We start from the raw sequence: 19,743 nt of genomic DNA on the forward strand, positions 1-19,743 counted from the left end.
TGGAGGGAATTTTCCTGGGGCAGTACTTACAAGGCTTGGTCCACCCCCCTGGGATGAGGGAGTGTATACATAACGAAAGATTAGTTTGGTACCCTTATACCTAGGGCTTGCATAGGTGACAGGGTCAGAGGTATCATTGTCCTGGGCGGGCACCTGCCTGACTACTATTTGATTGGTCAAGGGTGGGGGGGGTCCCTTCTGTCTTCCATTTTGCTTGTTGGCAGGAGGTTTATATCCTGCTATCCCCTCGTCTCCAGGAACAAAGGAGGGGTAGTTCTCATCTCCGGCCACCTTCATAGCAGCAGGTCATAGGTATCTTTGGGGTTTTGTGAGTATTTTTACTCTCAGTGGGCTTCTGGACCTCATAGATTCTGGTGGCTTCAATTATCCAATCCAGGGTCCTGTGCTCATGAAAGTCCCACACCAACTGAGTTATATGTATTTGGGGAGATCATGAGTGGGCACAAACTCCCTACTATGGGTGTTCATCCGCTGGGAAGTCTGCACAAAGGCACACTTTAACTCCTACACAAACTCCTGGGGCTTCTGATCCTACCCATATTGCAAAATATGTGCAGCTTTACAAGCGTATTGTGGGTTTCTCTGTATATCCAAAAGATTCAAAATGGCTGCCTAGTTGGTGGATCATCTTCTAAGGATCCTGGTCCTCCAGTCCTGCAAAGAGAATGGAGTACTCAGGTGAAAAGATCCATTAAGCAAATGCTATACAATTCACGTCATTTGTTTCAAGCACACCCAAACCAAATATTTGCCATTCTTATGATGTACAGTGTGACAATTTGGTGTGTGCTTAGTGCAGTATAAGGCCTTCTGGTGACTAGCCAAGAAAAACTTTACTTTATTTTGGTTTTCACCATTAACAGACAAATAGGATAAGTCACATTTAACAAATATTAAAAACAGTCATATAAAAACTACAAAATTAAAAGGCTTAACATTTTCTTGCCATACGTTTAAAAGCTGCAGCAATAAACTCACACAGATAATGAATAAAACGTGGCTCCACACATGACAGAACAGAATTCAAAGCATCGGAGACATGCCTGATACAATTGGCAATAAATTTACTTTTCAGCCAAAGATGCCTCAAATCCAATAACTTTGGGCAAATAAATAAAAAGCGATTTAAGTCCTCCTCAGTTCCAGAGCCACCTAAACAGAGCTGGGTGTTATACAACCACGTCATACATGCCTTAAGAGGCAATACGTTCAATCACACCATTGCAAAGATGCACCTTTGCACTGGTGAGCGAATAACACCCAAGGAGAAATTTTCATCATAGGTGTGATGTGCCTTCCTCAGGTACCTCAACATACATAGTTTTTCCATAATACTAATTGCAAATTCAAAATGTTTCTTTCTAGCTTTGGTACAAAGTTGATGCTTTGTCATCAAGCCACCCTTCATCAAAGGCAATTCCCCATTTTTTACACATATTGGAGCAGTTCTTATACCAAGGATAAGTGTCAAACTGCTCTGCCTTTGACATGCCTGATACGATTAGCAATACAATTACTTTTCAGCCAAAGATGCCTCAAATCCAATAACTTTGGGTATATAAATAAAAAGCGATTTAAGTCCTCCTCAGTTCCAGAACCTCCTATACTAGAGGCAATACGTTCAATCACACCATTGCAATGATGCACCTTTGCACTGGTGAGTGAATAACACTCAAGGAGAAATTCTCATCATAGGTGTAATGGGCCTTCCTCATGTACCTCAACATGCATAGTTTTTCCATAATACTAATTGCAAATTCAAAATTTCTCTTTCTAGCTTTGGTACAAATTTTATGCTTTGTTGTCAAGCCATCCCTCAGTTCATCAAAGGCAATTCCCAATTTTTTTACACATACTGGAGCAGTTCTTATACCAAGGGTAAGTGTTAAACGGCTCTGCCTTTTCTATTTCCTACCTCAAGTTTGCAATGTTGGGGTTTGACAGAGGATGGAATGCAGCTTGCGTAAAATTGTAAAAATCTAAATCGTCCACCTGATGAAATAGTCCATCTGACTATTATCACACACCCGCACTGCACCATTAACACGGCCGTTCTGAGTTTTAACATACTGATCAATTAATTCATTTGTGTTACTTACAATGGTACTACTGATGGCTCCACCATCTTGAATGTCAACTGGGACAGCTGGGGGTTATCACACACATAATCTAAAATACCACATTTCTTTTCAGTTTGAGATTTGTGATCATTATACAGGTTTGTACACAAGTCATCATGATATGGTTCAGGGGTCATTTCGAACAGATTGTAAGCCATTTCACAAACCTCCTGAGTTGACATATTAATACAGGTTTGTAACTCATCACTCTTCAAAGTCCCCAATGCTGCATCTATACAATCAAACTGCACACTCCCATTAGTATCCCTATCACAAGCCCCAACAAATACATCCTCATGCTCCCATAGGCTGATGTATTCCAACTGCAAGTGTACTCCGAAGACCCCCGGCCAGCCCATAGAGGTTTGCTCCGAAAGTACGTTAAGACGAGATAGCTGCACCCTTGAGATGGATGGGTGTGCAGATTTATTACTCCAACACCAATCAATAAGGACAACTCAATGGTTTGGCAAAGGGTGTCCGTTTAATGACAAGAACAAAAAATGGGGAGTCATGGAAATCAGCCGTGATGCTATTGCCCTTCTCGCTGCAACTCCAATGAACTTGATAAAAATCATAGCATTTATACTGAAAACTCATCATAATTGACATATAACACTCAAAAGTTAATACGCAATTCTATTGGTTAGGAAAAGGTAACTTTAATATATGTTCTACATCTGTATATGGTGACGGAGCGAGGGGATTAGGTAAACACTCTCAGGTGAGCATCTAAGCTCTTCCTTCAAAGATGACTTCTGTAGACGTCACTAAAAATATGACGTCCCATTGGTTCTACTAACTATAGGACCCTAGATTATTTGGTCCATTGTGATTGGGTTGGCACCAACCCCATGTATATATTTCCACTTTGCTTAGCAGCACGCAGAATGGTCAGCCAGGTGCAGGGTGCCCCCTAGTTACCCAGCCTTTTTCCAATTAAGGTTACAATCAATCATCACTTCAACAACTATGTGTCAATTGTGTTACTGTGGTTAGCCTCGAAACTGCATCTTCTGTCTGGGAAAGTTCTGATATCTCTGCCTGGGCGGATGCCAAGCGTAGGTGTGAACTCATGCTTCTCCTCGCTCGGCTGGTCACGTGCTTCCCACACCGTGAATTTGTCTAGTTTCTCTTAATTTGTGCATTTGATTCTTATTTGTCTTGCCTCCTGCCTACGTCTCCTTATCTTGACCTTTCAGAGACAGGATATTCTGTTCTTAAGTTTCAATTATATGTAGCTACTGTTCATTCCTTTTATTAGTATGACCTTGGCTCTCCTGGCCAAGAGTTGCATATGCCGAGTTTCGATTCAGCCGTCTCTTCTCCTTTTGCTAGAATATGAATCTCTGCTCATTCGGCCTATAGTAACCTGGGTTGATTCTGCTTCGTTTGCAAGTGGAATTACACTTATAATACTGTGCTTCATTTTCAGGTAGATTATGTATAATGGTGCTTGCCGCACGATTCATTTACTTAGCATTGCAAGCCGCATTGTTTTCTTAGCCTTCTTGCGGTTCCAAGCATATGTACAGGTGTTAGCTGGTTGAATATCTTCATCCTGCTTACAGCTTAAGCTTCTTTGTATTTCAACATTGTTCTCCCCTTTTAGGTTCACAATATCCTTATTCATGGCTTTTCATCTCTCGGTGTCATTCTCGGGTTGTCATTTCTTCTATTTGTATGTCAGTCCGGGTCCTTGTGACATCGCCATTCATCTTCCATTAAGACCTTTTTGGTTTCTTCCGGGACTGTACTTAGGCAATCTTCATTTCATCTCATTTGTTGGTAAGGTTTCCTTAATGGATACCTTACTGTCCGTGGTTTTCTGGGTATCGGTACTTCAATAGGTGTTGCTCTTCTGATAGGTACTGGGCAGAGCCCTACTGCAGCTCTCTGATGATTTATTTGCTCATCATACATCACATATTTGGTGTGAACGTTCCTGGTACTTCAAAATGGGCGACTATAGTGCAGGTTTTATTTGGGACCTCCTCTACAAAGGGGATCAGGCTCACATTGGCTAAAAGGAATAATCTTCTAGCCTGCGTTGATAGTACAATTCCCCAATATGCATGGATGGCCTGCTGATGGCTTACAATTATCTCACTCAATGCAGCAAGGTGAAAGGCCTGCTCGACACACAGGCTTCAAAGTTGTAAGCACCAAAGCTTAACTCTACAGCGATCCTCTCAGAAAACAAAATGAAAAAAACAAAGCTGCTATCTAGCCTATAAGAGACACGTTTTATTAATGATCTGTGTGAGCTTATTGCTGCAGCTTTTAAACGTATGGCAAGAAAATGTTAAGACTTTTAATGTATTTTTTATTGCGACTTTTTAAAATATGTGTTAAATGTTTTTTATTCTATTTGTCTTTTAAAGGTGAAACCCAAAAAAGTTCTTCTTGGCTAGGCATCAGAAGGCATTATAATGCACTAAGAACACACCAAACGTTCACACTGTACATCATAAATAGACCAGGACACACAATAGCAGACTACCATGCATGCTTACACTTCCATAACATTATATGCACACTTTAGAAATCTGTAACACATTGATATGCATTTAGATATATAACATATGACAGATATTGCATGCTCTGAGTGCAAGGAAAACACCTGGGACTTTGTTTTTTAAACCTGGAAGGCTTTCCTTGAGAATGAGAGCCCGACGATCACTGTAGATGTACTGCCCAAGCAACATGGAATATTGCCAACTCTGACTGGGCTTTGGAAGCTCCTGGGAGTGGAGTTACCATATGTGTGCTGAGTTGCAGACAGGACTGCACAGCTGAGATCCAAAGCCAGAAGCAGGGTTTGCCTTAACTGGTGCTGAGATGGGCACTGAAATTGCAAATAGGCCATAAGAGCTGGTTGTACAAGAGGCACAAGTAAGTATTAATAGGGTTTAAAAAACATTTTGAATTTCTTGCTAAAGGGTGTTTTGGCTGGGTTAAACTGACCAAAAAAGGCAACTCCCTTTTTCTCCATGGTAACCAGTGACCATGGAAGCTACCTGGAATGAAATTGATTTGGGGAATGATTCTGCTATGCAAGTGAGTCCATTATCTAAAACATCAGACTAACCTGATTTTAGTTTAGAGGGCACAGCGTAAATAGGAGGTGAGGCTGTTCCTAAAGTGCACCTGTTTTCATAACCAACTGAAGTGCATTCCAAGGAGTGTCCCAATTTATCCCAATCTACTAATACTATACAAGGAGGGAAATAATAAAGGATGTTAACAATGGTACATACATTATCAATTAATACTAAACAGTGTTTAGAACCCAAATAAAAATGTCAGTGTGAAATTGCATGTTCTCTTTATCTTTATAACAAAGTGTATGGTTAAATGTATGTTTTGCTGACCGATTCCGACATAGGTTATGTATGTAAACGCATATCATTGTGTTGACAGATTTTTAAAGTGTGCATATCATGTTATGGAAGTGTAAGCCTGCATGGTAGTCTGTTATTGTGTGGCCTTGTCTATTTATGATGAACAGTGTGACAATTTGGTGTGGGTTTAGGGTAGTATAAGGCCTTCTGATGCCTAGCCACGAAGAAGTAGACTTCATTTCGGTTTTCACCATTAACAGACAAATAGAATAAAACACATTTAACAACTATTAAAACCAGTCATATTAAAAACTACAAAATTAGAAGGCTTAACATTTTCTTGCCATATGTCTCAAAGCTGCAGCAATAAACTCACAGAGATCATTAATAGAATGTGGCTCCAAAAATGAAAAAAAACAAAATTCATAGTATCAAAGTCATGCCTGATATGATTGCCAATAAAATGACTTTTCAGCCAACGATGCCTCAAATCCAATAACTGTGGACAAATAAATAAAAAGCAGTTTAAGTTGTCTTCAGTTCCAAAGCCACCTATACAGAGGTAGGTTTTATACAACCATGTCATATGTTTCTTAAGCGGCAAAACGTTCAATCGCACCATTGCAATGATGTGCCTTTGCACTGGTGAGCGAAAGAAATTATCATCATAGGTGCGATGTGCCTTCCTCAGGTACCCCAACGTACGTAATTTTTCCATACTGTGAATTGCAAATTCAAAATCTGTCTTTCTAGCTTTCTAGATTTCATACGAAGTTGATGCTTTGTCATCAAGCTATCACGCAGTTCATCAAAGGCAATTCCCAATTTTTTACACATACTGGAGCAGTTCTTATACCAAGGGTAAGTGACATACGGCTATGCCTTTGCTATTTCCTACCTCACATTCACTATGTTGGGGTTCGTCGGGGAGATCGAATGCAGCTTGCATAAAAATTCTAAAAAACCTAAACTTTGACCTGTATGCCAATATTAAAGAAACCAGTCTGCAGCACAAGGGAAGCCCCTGTGGTGCTGGGCATCAGACCTAACAGCTTTCTCAGACAGATGCATAATGATGCCTAGCCAAGGAGACTCTAATAGAGGTTTAGTAACAGAGAGGTGACAATAAACATTTCTTACAGGAGCCGACAGGCCTGCTCGACACACAGGCTTCAAAGCTGCAGTCCCACGAACACGTGCTGTCACTACAGCGGCTTCTGGCTGTTATCTCATTATGAGATTAGCAAGGCCTACATAAGCACAAAAAGGCTGCATTTAAAAAAGAGAAATGATCTACACATTATAATCAACCACATGCCTTTAACAGTTTTAAAATTAGCTATTGTCACAAGGACTGCCACAAAGCATGGCAGCAGGCTGTTTTTAAGGAATAGTATCTTATTTTATTCTCACTGGTGGATGTAAAGCCTGAGCAGTTGCCGTTCCAATCGTGCAGTGTTGTCCAGTGGAAATCATGTTTTATCTCCAAATGTGCTCAGCTGGGGGTCATGTCCTATGCTTGGCTGAGGTGTTGGATTTTAAAAAGGATTCTATTCCATGTTTTCCCCAGTGATTCAGCCAAAGTGCTTTGCAATTTGCTAGCCCAAGACTCCAGGTCCTCTTTAAAAGGCAAAGTTACCCCCCCCATCTCATGCGACCCTCAGCTGATTGACACTGATGCCATTCCCATTTGTCATGGTTTTAAACATTCATTACATTGGGCCTCATTACACGGACGGCGGTAAGGGTTAACGGTCACCGTTAATGGCAACGGTGACCGTTAACCCTTACCGCCGTACTACGAGGTCCCTTTGCGGGTTGGTGCTTTAACGCCTGCTTTTTGCAGGCGTTAAAAACCAACCCGCTAAGGGACCTCGGAGCTAATTACGGCACCGCAAAATTGCGGTGCCGTAATTAGCGCCTTCCCCATTCCCATAGAGCCCTATGGGGCAGAAATGGGAATGGGGAAGGGCAATGGCGGAAGGGGGATTTACCGCCCCTCCAACCTTGGAATGGGGTGGTAAATCCCCTTTCCGCCAAGGCGGTGCCGGTATTTTACCGGCATGAGCCATGGCGCTAATAGCGCCATGGCTCACCGCCTTATTGTTTGTGAAAAAAAAACTTATTTTAATATTCAAACTTTCCTTCTTAGCGACATTAAAATTAACAATATGACATTCTGAACTGTGGCAAACTGGATTCACTCTGTCTCATGTGACCCTCAGATGATCGCCACTGATGCCATTCCCCATTGTTCATGGGTTTAAACAGTCATTACATTGGCTGTGAAAAAAAAAGGCTTCCTTAATATTCAAATTCTTCTTATTATCTGCATTAAAATTAACAATCTGATGTTCTGAACTGGGACAAACTGCATTCTTCTGGCACACTAGATGCTTAGATTGGTTGAACCACAGAGTATCTTGTTTTTTAAAATATATAGTTTTTTTTTGTTTACTTTTTATTAAGCATTTAGTGTATTACAAACTTTTGCTATTCCGTGCTTTCCATTTACAAAGAGAACACTTACATACAAGAAATAAAGACTGTCACTTCAACAATTAACTTGTTAGTCTGTGCATCCCTATATACCAAAATTCCGTCAAGTCCAACGGAGAGATAGGCCCAGTTTTTAGTACTAGGAGGGCTCTGTGAATTTCTTCCAACAAATCAGCTCCAGGAACTTTACCAGGTACCGAGAAAGGCCCACATTATCCCCCCATGGAGGATCTCCCACCAGGCATCTCTGTCTGTTCCGAAATTGTGTTTCATACGTTCATACAAGAAAAGTGTTCTCTCTGTTCTCATTTCCGGGCAGGAAAGGATCAGATGTTTTAGTGATTCCGCTTGAGCATTGCATAGGCAGCATCAGTTGTCTTCTGCCCTTCCACCGTATCTATGTAATGTTACTTTTGTGTGGATGATGTTCAGATGGAAATCTCAGAAGTAAATGCTTGTATCTGGCATTCAGGAATTTCTTCAAATACTGAGGAGTTATGTTGGGTAAGCCAGTAAGCCCTCGTGATAGGGTGTGAAACTGGGAGGATGCTCTTTTTGTTTCAGTTTTGTTCCAGTCTGCCACCCACAAGGCCCTCTTGACCAGTAAGGGATTTCGGCATAGGATCTCAACTGTCAAGCCGAGTTTTGATAGTATCCCTAGACATATTTCTTGCCATTAATTTAGCGGCCAGTCAGTCATAACAGTTTCTTTCATCCTTATAAGGTCAAATAGCGGCGGGCACTCAGGAGTATTCAGTTTGCCAAAGATCGTCAAGGCTTTCTAGACAATTCTCACATGGAGTGATAATAGGCCTAATTTATCCCTGATGATCGGCATAGAAATCACATTTTGTAGTCTTAGATTCCTTTTCCAGAATCTACTCTCCAATCTCTCCCAGGTTTCCCATGGCAATCTCAGGCCAGCCTCTGCCGCATACGTCAAGGATGAAGCGACCTTCTGATTGTAAAAATGAATGACAGGAAAGAGTGAAAACTTGCTGTTTTTCCTCCAGATCACCATACCTTGAGCTATTAGCTGTTTAATTGCCGTATTGAGACGGGCGACCCATGACTTCTCACCTCCACTCGCGCTAATCATGATACCTAAGTATTTTGTTGATACAACTGATTTTATTCGCTTGTTACCCAACTTCCAGCATGGTGTTCTCTGTCTCTTCCCTCTTGAATTTTCTATCTCCAGAATATTGGTGTTTGCAGTGTTAATCCTTAAACCATTCTGATGGACGTACATCTGCAATGTGTCCAGCTTTCTCTGCAGTCCAATGGGAGTTCTGTCCAGGAGGACAAATTCTTAGGCATACAAGAACCAAACAGCCGATGTTCCATTGATCCTTGGTGGGAAGGAGCTAGGAGGGTGTAGAATTTCTTTCATTGTCCAAGATGAATATCTTGTAAAATATTGGGGCCAAGGGGAAGCCCTGCTTCAGACCCCGGTGAGTTTGAACCCCCTTCATCAAGTTCCCTGACTGATTGAGTCTGACCTGCAGAGTCGTCCCAGTATACAGGTTATTAATTGCTGATACTAGATCCTTGGTGCATCCCATCAATGTCATTTTGGCCCATTATCATTCTCTGTTGATGCAATCGAAGGTACACTCCATGTCTATACATGCTATTTCTCTTTCAATGTTTTCATCTTATGGAGACTAATGATTAAGAGTTTCAGGCCACAGCCTACATTGTTAACAAAGCCAGTTTTCCTGGAGCTGTAAGACCCTGATTTCTTCACCCATTCTTTCAGGTGCATCAGCAGAACTCCTGTGAAGGTTTTTCCCAGTACGTCTAGAAGGGCAATCATGCGGTGATATTTTGGGTTTGCCCTGTCTCCCTTCTTATAGATGGGAACCACCACCGCCCGTTTTCAGGAAACTGGGACTCTTCCACACTAGGCTATCCTTTTAAGTAGGACCATACACAAATCCGTCCAGGTCTCTGGAGCCTCCTTTAGCATGACATTCGTCATGCCATCTGGTCCGGGGGATTGGGAGTTACATCCCCTTGCTATGATACTTTGAATTTCATGTCTTTTGAAGTGGATTGACAAGGGCTCTGCATGTTCGCTGTGCAATTCCATATTCTCTTCTGTCTTCAGGACAAAGAGATTTTTGAAATATTTCACCCACCCATTTTCGTGGATAGAGTTAAGTTGTAACGAGCCATTATCTGATTCCCTGCCATTTAGAAGTTGCCATAAATGTCTCGAGTTCTTCATATCCAAGGCCTGTATCATGCTTTCGGCATCATTCTGGTAGGGAATGGCTCTGTAGGATAATATCCAATTCCTGCATTTCTGTTTCCTCTTTTTCACTTGTAGGCCCCTAGATACCATTGGGAGGGCTTTTAGGCCCCGCAGATCACCTTGGAGCAAATGTTTTTGGTCTGGAATTTTTACGTTGGATACATGCTTTGGCTTAAGGCAGGTTTTTATGTTTCTGTTAGATTCCTCACTGAAGACAGCTAAGCAGGGTCCATATTCGACCCCCCCCTACTACCTTCTGTTTCCAGTCTAGCAGTCTTTCCGTAAGCTGTAGCACTCTCTCAGGGATAATACAGAGTCTGTTTCTACCAGGTTCCACCGTTAACTTTGCATTCCAATGTTTACGTTTCTTTTTTTTTCTCCAGTCTCAGACAATCTAATCACAGGATAACACCAACCATAGCCACTTTCTTTCATAGTTATTACCCTCAGAGATGTTACTTGTGGAAAGATGGGTCCTGCCACAAATAAGTAATGCTGACCCTGAGTGCCAAGTTGTGGCTCCTGCCTCATATCCCTTCAACTGTCCAGGGCCATTTCTACCAGCCAATCCTGACAGCAAGTGATCTTTTTCAGTTTAGTCCTCCCAGGCCCCCTGTCTCTTCTCAAAGCAGTGCCTAAGTTGTCAATTTTTAGGTTGCCACATCTGATTAACCACGGGTTATCTAGTTGAGTGTATAACTGGTCTATCTAAGCCACTACACAGTGGATGAACGTTTTGGCAATTTTGGCATTAGGATTCCAGTACAAGTCAAATAAGACTAGATTTCCCTTTTCATCAGAAGGGCACTCCAGTAACTTGAGTGTTATTATCTGAATGAAAGTATTAGGGTGCATGACTCGTAGATCCTTCCCCATAAATGTATTGTTTATCAATGTCACTAGTCCTGAGCTTGGTTTTCAGCATTCCCCTTTAATCTCTTTGTTTAAGTATAGTGTGAAACCGTTGAGTAAATAGGTCTCCCTAAGCTGCGATTTTTGCAGACTGATGATGTCCAGTTTAGCCATTCTTACGTATAGATATCGTAACAAATGAGCAAATCCTCTAGTGTTCCAGGATCCGATCTGCAGCCTTCCTGGTCCTTTCCTGATCTCATTATTGTCCCTAGCGAGCCAATCCCATGACTGCTCCTTGTCTGTCCCTGGTGTGTGGTACGTACTCCCAGGTCGGGCCCCATGTGCAATTTCCTCATTCTTCCCACTTATGGTGATCCTCAGCGAGTCAATTAGTGTTTTGAACATCATCCCCTCTGTCTCCTTTTCCCACAATCTTTTTTTCTCTGGTTGCTTCAATATGGGATTCGATAAAGATGAGTTTAGACTGAATTAGGGCTTGGAGAGTGGATTGATCCTTAAAGTTGTCATTTAGTTATCATACAATTTTAAAAACGGGGCTAGAGTGATCGAGACCATTGATCCATTGGCAGTCTGCAGTTGGGCAGATTGAACGTCCCATCTGCCTTTCTCCAGGCCAGGGCAATTTCCGACAGGTCTCTCTCACCTGTGCTTGTTATCCGCTCCGCCACATCTCTCAATACTTGGTGGCTTGCCGGATTCCAAGTTTTTTTCCATATCTGAGTCTTCACTCGACTCTTCACTCGAGCTCGATGGATGTGATTTTTGCGTCACTTACTCCCTAGGGAGCATGCCACCGTTGGCATCACTGAATATCATTCCTGCTGGCCTGGGTAATTTGTCCTTAGAATTCGGGACAGCGTTGGTTTCCTGGGCACTTTCAACTTTTTGGGGGGAAAGGGCATGCTAGACTCTATGGGTCTCATTAGGACCCTGGTGGCCATGTATGGAACGGTGCCGGTAAGGGACAGGCACCGTTCATTACGGGCCGCCCTATTATGAGGACTGCTGCGGGTCCCACTAAGGAACGCCAGGTCAGACCAGGTGTCCCTAGCGGGACCAGCTAGCAGTCCAGGATGCTACCAACGGGCCCGTTGTTTGCATCCTCCCCATTCCCATTGAGCCCTATCCTTCCCAAGGCGAGCTGGCTATGCATTTCTCTCCTCCAGGTGTGCTGCCCCCTTGCCGGGTCCAGCCTTGTTTCAATATGTGAGCTTGAAGGTTCCACATGAATGGACGTGTGGCTCTCATCTGAATCTAGACTACATCCATTAACCATGGCTGGATCTTCAGGTCAGGGATTAGTGTGGTTTAGGCAATCAGTCATTTCTCCTCGGGGCTCTCTGTCAAGCTGCCAGCCTCAGGAGAGCAGCTCCCCGTCTCCGCATTCTTCAATTTGTTGTTTACAATTTGCTTGGTTTCAAGGAGATGTGGAACAGGAAGGTCCATACTCGCCAACAGATCGGCGTCCGATAGATCACACCACTCTTCATCCTTGGATGACTTCCCAATACAGTTGACTATATTGTTTTCCTTTCTGCCTCTGTGTTCTTTGGCAGTTAGCGCAAGTGGTTGTGCGTCCCTTAGTTTAAAGCGCCATTTAATGTTCTTATATTCGGAAAGGGATTTTCTCCTTGATTTTAATGAGAGGCACTCTCCCCTTTTCCCCGCTGCAACTTTCACCATGGAGGGAGAAGCCGCAAGGGATCCACTATTTTCACCAGAATGGGGTTTCTTTAAATGTGGCAGGTTTTAAGGGGGGGCCGTAACCACCCCAAGCCATAATTCAGCTGAATGACCCGCTTCCAGGATCATTTGGTCATTGGTCTGAGGCTCACTTGTGGCCCCCATTGTGTCAATGTCAGGAAGGCTGGGGGGGGGGACACGTTTTCAGGCAGATTTTGTAGTTGCAGTGGAGTTTTCTCATTACTTATCCACTGACACAGAGAGACTACCTCCTTAGTCAGTGGATCGCCAGAGACCTCCATAATATCAGTGTCAAGATGACTGCAATGGGGGTAATTTCCCAACAATTTTCAAATGGGTTAGGGATTTCTCATTATTCATCCATTGGGGAAAAGAGACAGTCCAGTGAGGGTGGGGGAGGGGATGGGTGTCGCTCATGACATAGAATTCCCACAGGTGCCCCCCAGAGTGGAGTCAAGTCCCTGACTAGAGTGTAGTTTTAGTGAGGGTGAGTTTGCAGACCCCTCTGCATAGATAGTGACTTGAGGTATAACAGTTCGAGCAGGAGGCATACAAATTACACCTCTCCCCCCAACATCTCTGTTCATCAAGGATCTTGCTTGACTGTGGGTCCTCTGTAGTCCTTGCAGCCCACCGGTTTCTCAAGGCAGCGTTACCTCCATGTCCTCCTTGAACCCTCTGCAAACACTCTGCCAACACTCCGCGACTCTCCATGTCAGGAGTGCAGTATTCAAGGCAGATGCTCCTCCCTCAGGGGAAATGGAAATCAGACTTCTGCAGCAGTCCTCAAGCAAAACACAGCAAAACATAGCACGGCCAAGCAGAGTCAAGCCAACACTCTTCCAACACTCCGCGTCATAAAATATAGAGCAGGCTCCCGATGTTTGATTTTGTATCCCATCAGCATGAGCCGAAAAGGCGAGCTCATAAACATTCCCCCTTGGTGAATTCACAAAGTCCTGGATCTAAAGGGCATCACTGGGACAACTAAGTATAAACATTCTGAGCATCTAAAAGAGTTTGTTATAAGTCTGCAATAGTAGTGATGATCAAAGTTTTTCTTATTTCATGTTCAGTAGTGCCTGCATACCACAACACACCCTGGACATATTTACTGAACATACTCATGGCTCAAGACCTACCTGTCATCCTCTGCTTTCTCTCTCTCCCTCCCCTGCTGACCTAACTGTCTGCTGCTCCAACTGGTTGCTTGGCTACCCTCAGAGTTTCACTGCGTACCTGACTCCTCCATGATCAGTCTCTCTGCACTTCCTCTGTGCCTACAGCACACTTACGGGCCGTAAATGTAACCTCTACAGTTGGTACTGTTGTCCGCTACATTAAATTGCGCCACAATCAAGATTTGTGAAAACAAAAAAGTTTTTAATTATTTACACTCTCGTGTGTTCAACCCCTAGTTAGAGGTGCCCTTCGATTACATGTGTTTCGGTACTGCTGGTGCCTTTCTCAAATCAGGGCATTTCTTAACCGTTCAGAGATCAAATAAATAAAAAGTGGGATCTAACCCAGTTGTTATCTTTCCGTAAACTACATGAGAAGACCGACTACAAGCAAACACGTAATTGACGTGTTTGTGTTAAGAAATGCCCTGATTTGAGAAAGGCAAAAGCAGTGCGGAAACACGTGTAATCGAAGGGCACCTCTAATTAAAGGTTGAACACAAGAGAGTGTTAAAATTAAAAACTTTATTGTTTTCACAAATCTTGAACAACACTGATTACAGTGGGGTATTGACCGCTGTTTCTCACAGTTGTGACACACCTTAAACAGCGATTATTTAACCAGGTCGCTAAGTATAAGAAGTTGATGTAACAACCCCCTCAACAAATTCATGTAACCTCTACAGTACCCTGGCTCCTTGCACTTACCCAGAGCTGCACGGCCCTGGCTGCACTTACTCAAAACAATACTGCCCTGATTGCACTTCGCCCTTCACTCTCCCTTGCACTTCCCCCTCTCCGGTATTCCTGCACTCTGCGTTGTCGCATGTGCACGATCTGAATGGAATAAGGCTTAGTTAGATCGTTCGTATTGTCCTCCCTCTGTCTTCCCTCACTTGTCTTGTCCAGACCTAGAAACACTTGTGTAAATGTGCGTTATAAATGACATATCATATTATATCATTCATAAGTGTAACATTTATCCATCCTGTGTCTAGTGGGATGTCAGCTGACATTTTAGTGCTGACATATCAGGGGTGTGGTATCTCAGCTGATATTTTAGTACATACATATGAAGGGTTAGAACACCAGTTTTTAACCATACAGCGGGTCTAGCAGGTATCACAAACACTGTGCTTATGAATAATTTGCAGGCAAGTCACACGTCTAAAGTTATTGTGTTCTCATTGTACCCCCTGAACACAAGTGATGGCTGCAAATTAGTCACGAAAGGGGCTGCATGCGCTGTGAGGATCAGGGTGCAGCACTGCTGAATAAAGCCAAGGCACGTGGGAGTGGAGCCCATAATTGGATGCAAATGAGTGAATAAGAGCCAGAAATATGGATCATGTGAGCGGCCTGCTATGTGTGCCAGGGTTCCAGGACCTTTACCTGCAGCACCAATGGGTAACTGTCTCTGGTATGTTCGGTGTTGGTGCTTTCAATCTTTGCAAATGAAATGGCTCGCCAAACTTTAGCTTTCATTAAGTGGTTGTGGAGGAAATGCATCCCCTGCACCTCCTATATGTTGGAAGCCTGAGATCGTGACATGCTTCACACCAGCAGTTTTGCCAGTTCTGCAGCGAGTGTTCAAAAAGAAGAAAACCCTTTCAAATGTATCCCTGAAGAGATGACAATCTGAGGGATTAACTCCCTGAAGGAATATGAAAAAGGAGCAAACGGAGGAGCTGGTGACATCAGGAAAGACGAGCGTGACACCCTGAGAATACTGGCTGAAAAGAATGTATGGACCTTACAAAAACTGATGATGAAGTTAAGAATAGAGTAAACTTTCATATGTGAAAAGAACTTGTGCGTGTGGGAAGCACTGCAGCAAAAGCAACCGTTCAATAACTGTACAGATGCTGTAACACAAATAGATTAAATAATCTTAGAATTTGGCTATATGTAGTGAATAGACTGCAAGCAAAGCCGCCATTTTATAGAAGCTGGACATCGGTGTCATGAATTTTAGTAAGACAGGACCCATGGAGAGGAAAGGCCAAGAACTGTGTTGCAGCAAGATTTAGCTGAGATTGTGAAAACAAATGGCGAGTCTGTCTGCCCTGGTGTCAATGCTGAAGCAGCCAAGGCCGGTTATCTACTCTTAAAGGCAGTGAACGTGAGATGCTGAATCATCCCTTGTTAGGGTGCAAAGCATCAATATCAAGTGTGCCAAGTTTTATTCATTTAAGACATTTAAATGCTGCAAAATTGACCAAATCATGGTCTCCTGTCACGTGAGCCAAGGATGGAAATAGAGTTGGGAGTGGAGTTCTAGAACATTGATAGTGAAAGCCTGTACTCCTACATATTCCCAGAGACAAGGCTACTTTGCAAGGCCAAGTTTAAGATATTGTACGTTTTGACCGTATCTAATCGGTTGCAGGTACAAAAAGGTCTAAAAATGCTACCACCAAAGGTTTGAACACCAGAACCTTTGATGGTAGCATTGCAGGTAAGTAAAAACAAAAATAAAAAGGCTGCAGGGGCTGCAGGGTGTCCCCACCACACTCTGCTCACTATACTGTGTGGTACACAGCACACCCGTAAAAAATAAATACAGGGGTGTATTCTGTATAGTGAACAGGGTGTTGCAGGGGACACCCCCGCAGCCCACCCGTGAAAAAATTAAAAATAAAGAAAGAAAATGGGGGCTGCAGCGGTGTCCCCCGCAACACCCCACTCACTATACTGTGAGGTATAGTGAGCATGTGTGTTGCGGGGGAAAACCCTGCACCACACCCGTGAAAAATAAATATATAAATTTAAAAAGGGGGGTTGCGGGAGTGTACTCTGTGTATATATATATATATATATATATATATATATATACATATATATATATATATTTATATATATATATATATATTGTGGGTGTGGGTGGGGGTGTGGGTATGTACGTGTGTTCGCATGAGAATGGTGCAAACGTTTGGTGGTTCGCACCTTTCTCATGCAAACTTTCTGGCAGCAGGTAAATCAGCCGCGGTCAGATCGCATAGGTCCAAGTTCAAAGACAATCTTCATGGCAGACGGCATGGGTGATGAGAGATGTTGGGCTAATTGGGTGGGGAGGTAAAGTCAAGTCCACCTCCTGGCACCTGGGTCTAAGCTTACGTGCCACTAAGTGTACCGAATGTTCCAGAAACGAGTGAACTGGAGGCTTTCTGCCCTTTAAGATGAGTAGCAATACCTTGGAGATGGATGGGGATACAGATTTTACTCAAACATCAATCATTCAGATGACACAAATAGCTTGGCAAAAGTTTGTCTGTTTTAATGCAAGTAATTAAATCAGGGAGTACAACAAACATCAGCAATTGCTCAATACTCAACTCTCTCTACATTTCATAAAAAGCTGGGTTCTTAAACCCGAAATTGGTCATAGCTGATGTGCTGACCTGCGTAATTACCAACGTCATCCTACGTGGCAAACTACTAAAATTTATCGGGAAGCGGGATTGGTTCTAATTGAATAACTAGGCATAGGTGGTATATCTGTATAGAGTAACAGAGTGAAAACATTGGATGCTTAACATCAGGTGGGGCAACTAAGCCCTCCTTTGAAAATGCCCACTATGAAAATCACTAAATGTACGATGTACCATTGGCTACACAAACCATAGGACCTCCAACTACATGGTCCACTACAATTGGTTGGCTACTAACCCATGTCAATAACTTTCCACCTACGTGAGCAGCATTCAGGCTGAACAACCAGGTGTGGGTAAACTTGCCTTGATACTAGCTTCCCACCAATTAAAACTGTAATCCATCATCACCTCAATGGTTCAGTGTCAATTACCACTTTGAAGTTGGCCTTTAATCTGTACTGTTCCCTGAGACTTTTTAAGGAGTATGGGTACTGTCTGGCTTCCGTGCGTAGGTGTGATCTTCTCATGCGTCCAACTTCCTTCCATCATGTGACTGGACACCACGAATTGAGCCTTTTTGTTTATTTTATTTTATTCTCCAATAGTCCTCTGACGTCTTTTGTTTTCCCTTGACCTTCTTGAACAGGAGCTTCTGTTCTTTCATGTTAATTGTATCCAATGTCAGTCAATTCGAGTTCTGATAAGACCTTGGCTTGCTTGGCTCAGCCAACTTCTTAGCTGAAATATATTCTGTTTAATTCAATTGTTTTTGTAACTGCGACACTGCATTGAGGCACTGTCATGATCTCTGCTTCCAAAAGGTCAGGGTTTTCCCAACTCCCTTGGAAGCAGATCCATAACCCAGGTTCTGAGTGCCAACCAGTCCCAATTGGGACCTTTTGGACCCAGTCCTGGCGCCAGTGGCACCAGGCTCATAAATATGCCCAGTCCCAGCGCTGGAAGCGCCGGGCTCATAATGCTTGGGTGGACTTACCTGCAGCAGACCATGCTGCTTACTTGCCTGCCAGTTGAGCCTCTGATCCTTTTCTGTTTGGAACTACTTTTCCTGTTGGGTGGGGCAGGAGCCACTCCCTAGATTCAGAACACTGGAACTCTTCTGGAAAGCAGGAACTCTTTTCTTACCTAGGCGTGGCTGTGGAAGGAGACACCTAAGCACTACAGGAGGCTATTTAAACCACACCCGATGGATGAATCTTGCTTTGCGTTATTCTGCATCCTCTGCAGCAGAACGCTCATCGTGTCTTCTGCATCTGATCCTGGGCCTAAGGACAAAGGCTTACCTACTCTTCGGGCGCTCCGGAGGTCTTCACACTGCATTCCGGCATCTGAAAGACAAAAGCTTACCAACTCTTCGCACGCTCCGGAGGCCTTCGGCGCTGCATCCCGCATCTGAAAGACAAAACAAGGTGCGTTTAAAGACATTGGGGAACTTTAATACTCACGTGCCATTACTCCTTTCCACATCTAACCCAGTGGGTATTCCGGCACCCTGCAGCCGCTCCGAACTTGTACCTGCAAAATAAAAAGACAGTTAGAGCGCATCGTGAAGCAGGCAACAAGCGCTTACTTACGTGCTTCCAGGCGCTTCTATTCATCACACGGGCTCCATCTTCAACTCACTTCAGCCCGTCATCCGCCATCGCCGGAACCCTGCAAAACAAGAAACATCATTACTAAAGACTTTAAAGACATTAGAATTACTCGAAACTTACCGTTCGTGCAGTAAACGACGGACAGCAGTCCTCTGAAGTCAAGAGGCCTGCTCCCCTTATCCAGTGAAGAAACTGGTTACAGCACCCTGCCCCGAGGCAGATGGAGAGCACAGCGTTCACTTACCTAAGACATCTTACCCTTCGAGGCAGACATACAGTGCACAGAGGTCCAGCCCAAAGAGCCAGCCGTGTGTTACACATCACCTTTGAAGATACGGTATACGCCCAGTCAAGACCGGCGCCTCTACGGGAATCAAGTGAGCGTTACAGAACGCAAAGCCTACCACAAAACTCCCGTCCAGGCGCTATGGAAACCTCGGATACCGACCAGCTAGCCCAGTTACTTGGGGAACTAAGGGCAGAAGTGCATGCAGCCCGTCAGGAAACGAACGCTCTAAGAAGGGAACTGATTGTTTCCAAGGAGCGAACAGATGATCTCGCTAGACAATTGCTAGTCACAAGCCGGACAGACCCCGTTACCCGCATCTGGGGGAAATCTTCCTTCTACATCCTCTATGAATCCAGTGCAGATCAACCTACCTGGGAATGTACCTCTGGCTCCGCCCGAACAATTTTCTGGTGACCCAAAGAGGTTTGCAGTATTTATCAATCAGTGCCGGTTGCATTTCTT

The sequence above is a fragment of the Ambystoma mexicanum genome, chromosome 3p (assembly GCF_040938575.1).
Source record: "Ambystoma mexicanum isolate Mex_15411 chromosome 3p, UKY_AmexF1_1, whole genome shotgun sequence".
NCBI lineage: Eukaryota > Metazoa > Chordata > Amphibia > Caudata > Ambystomatidae > Ambystoma > Ambystoma mexicanum.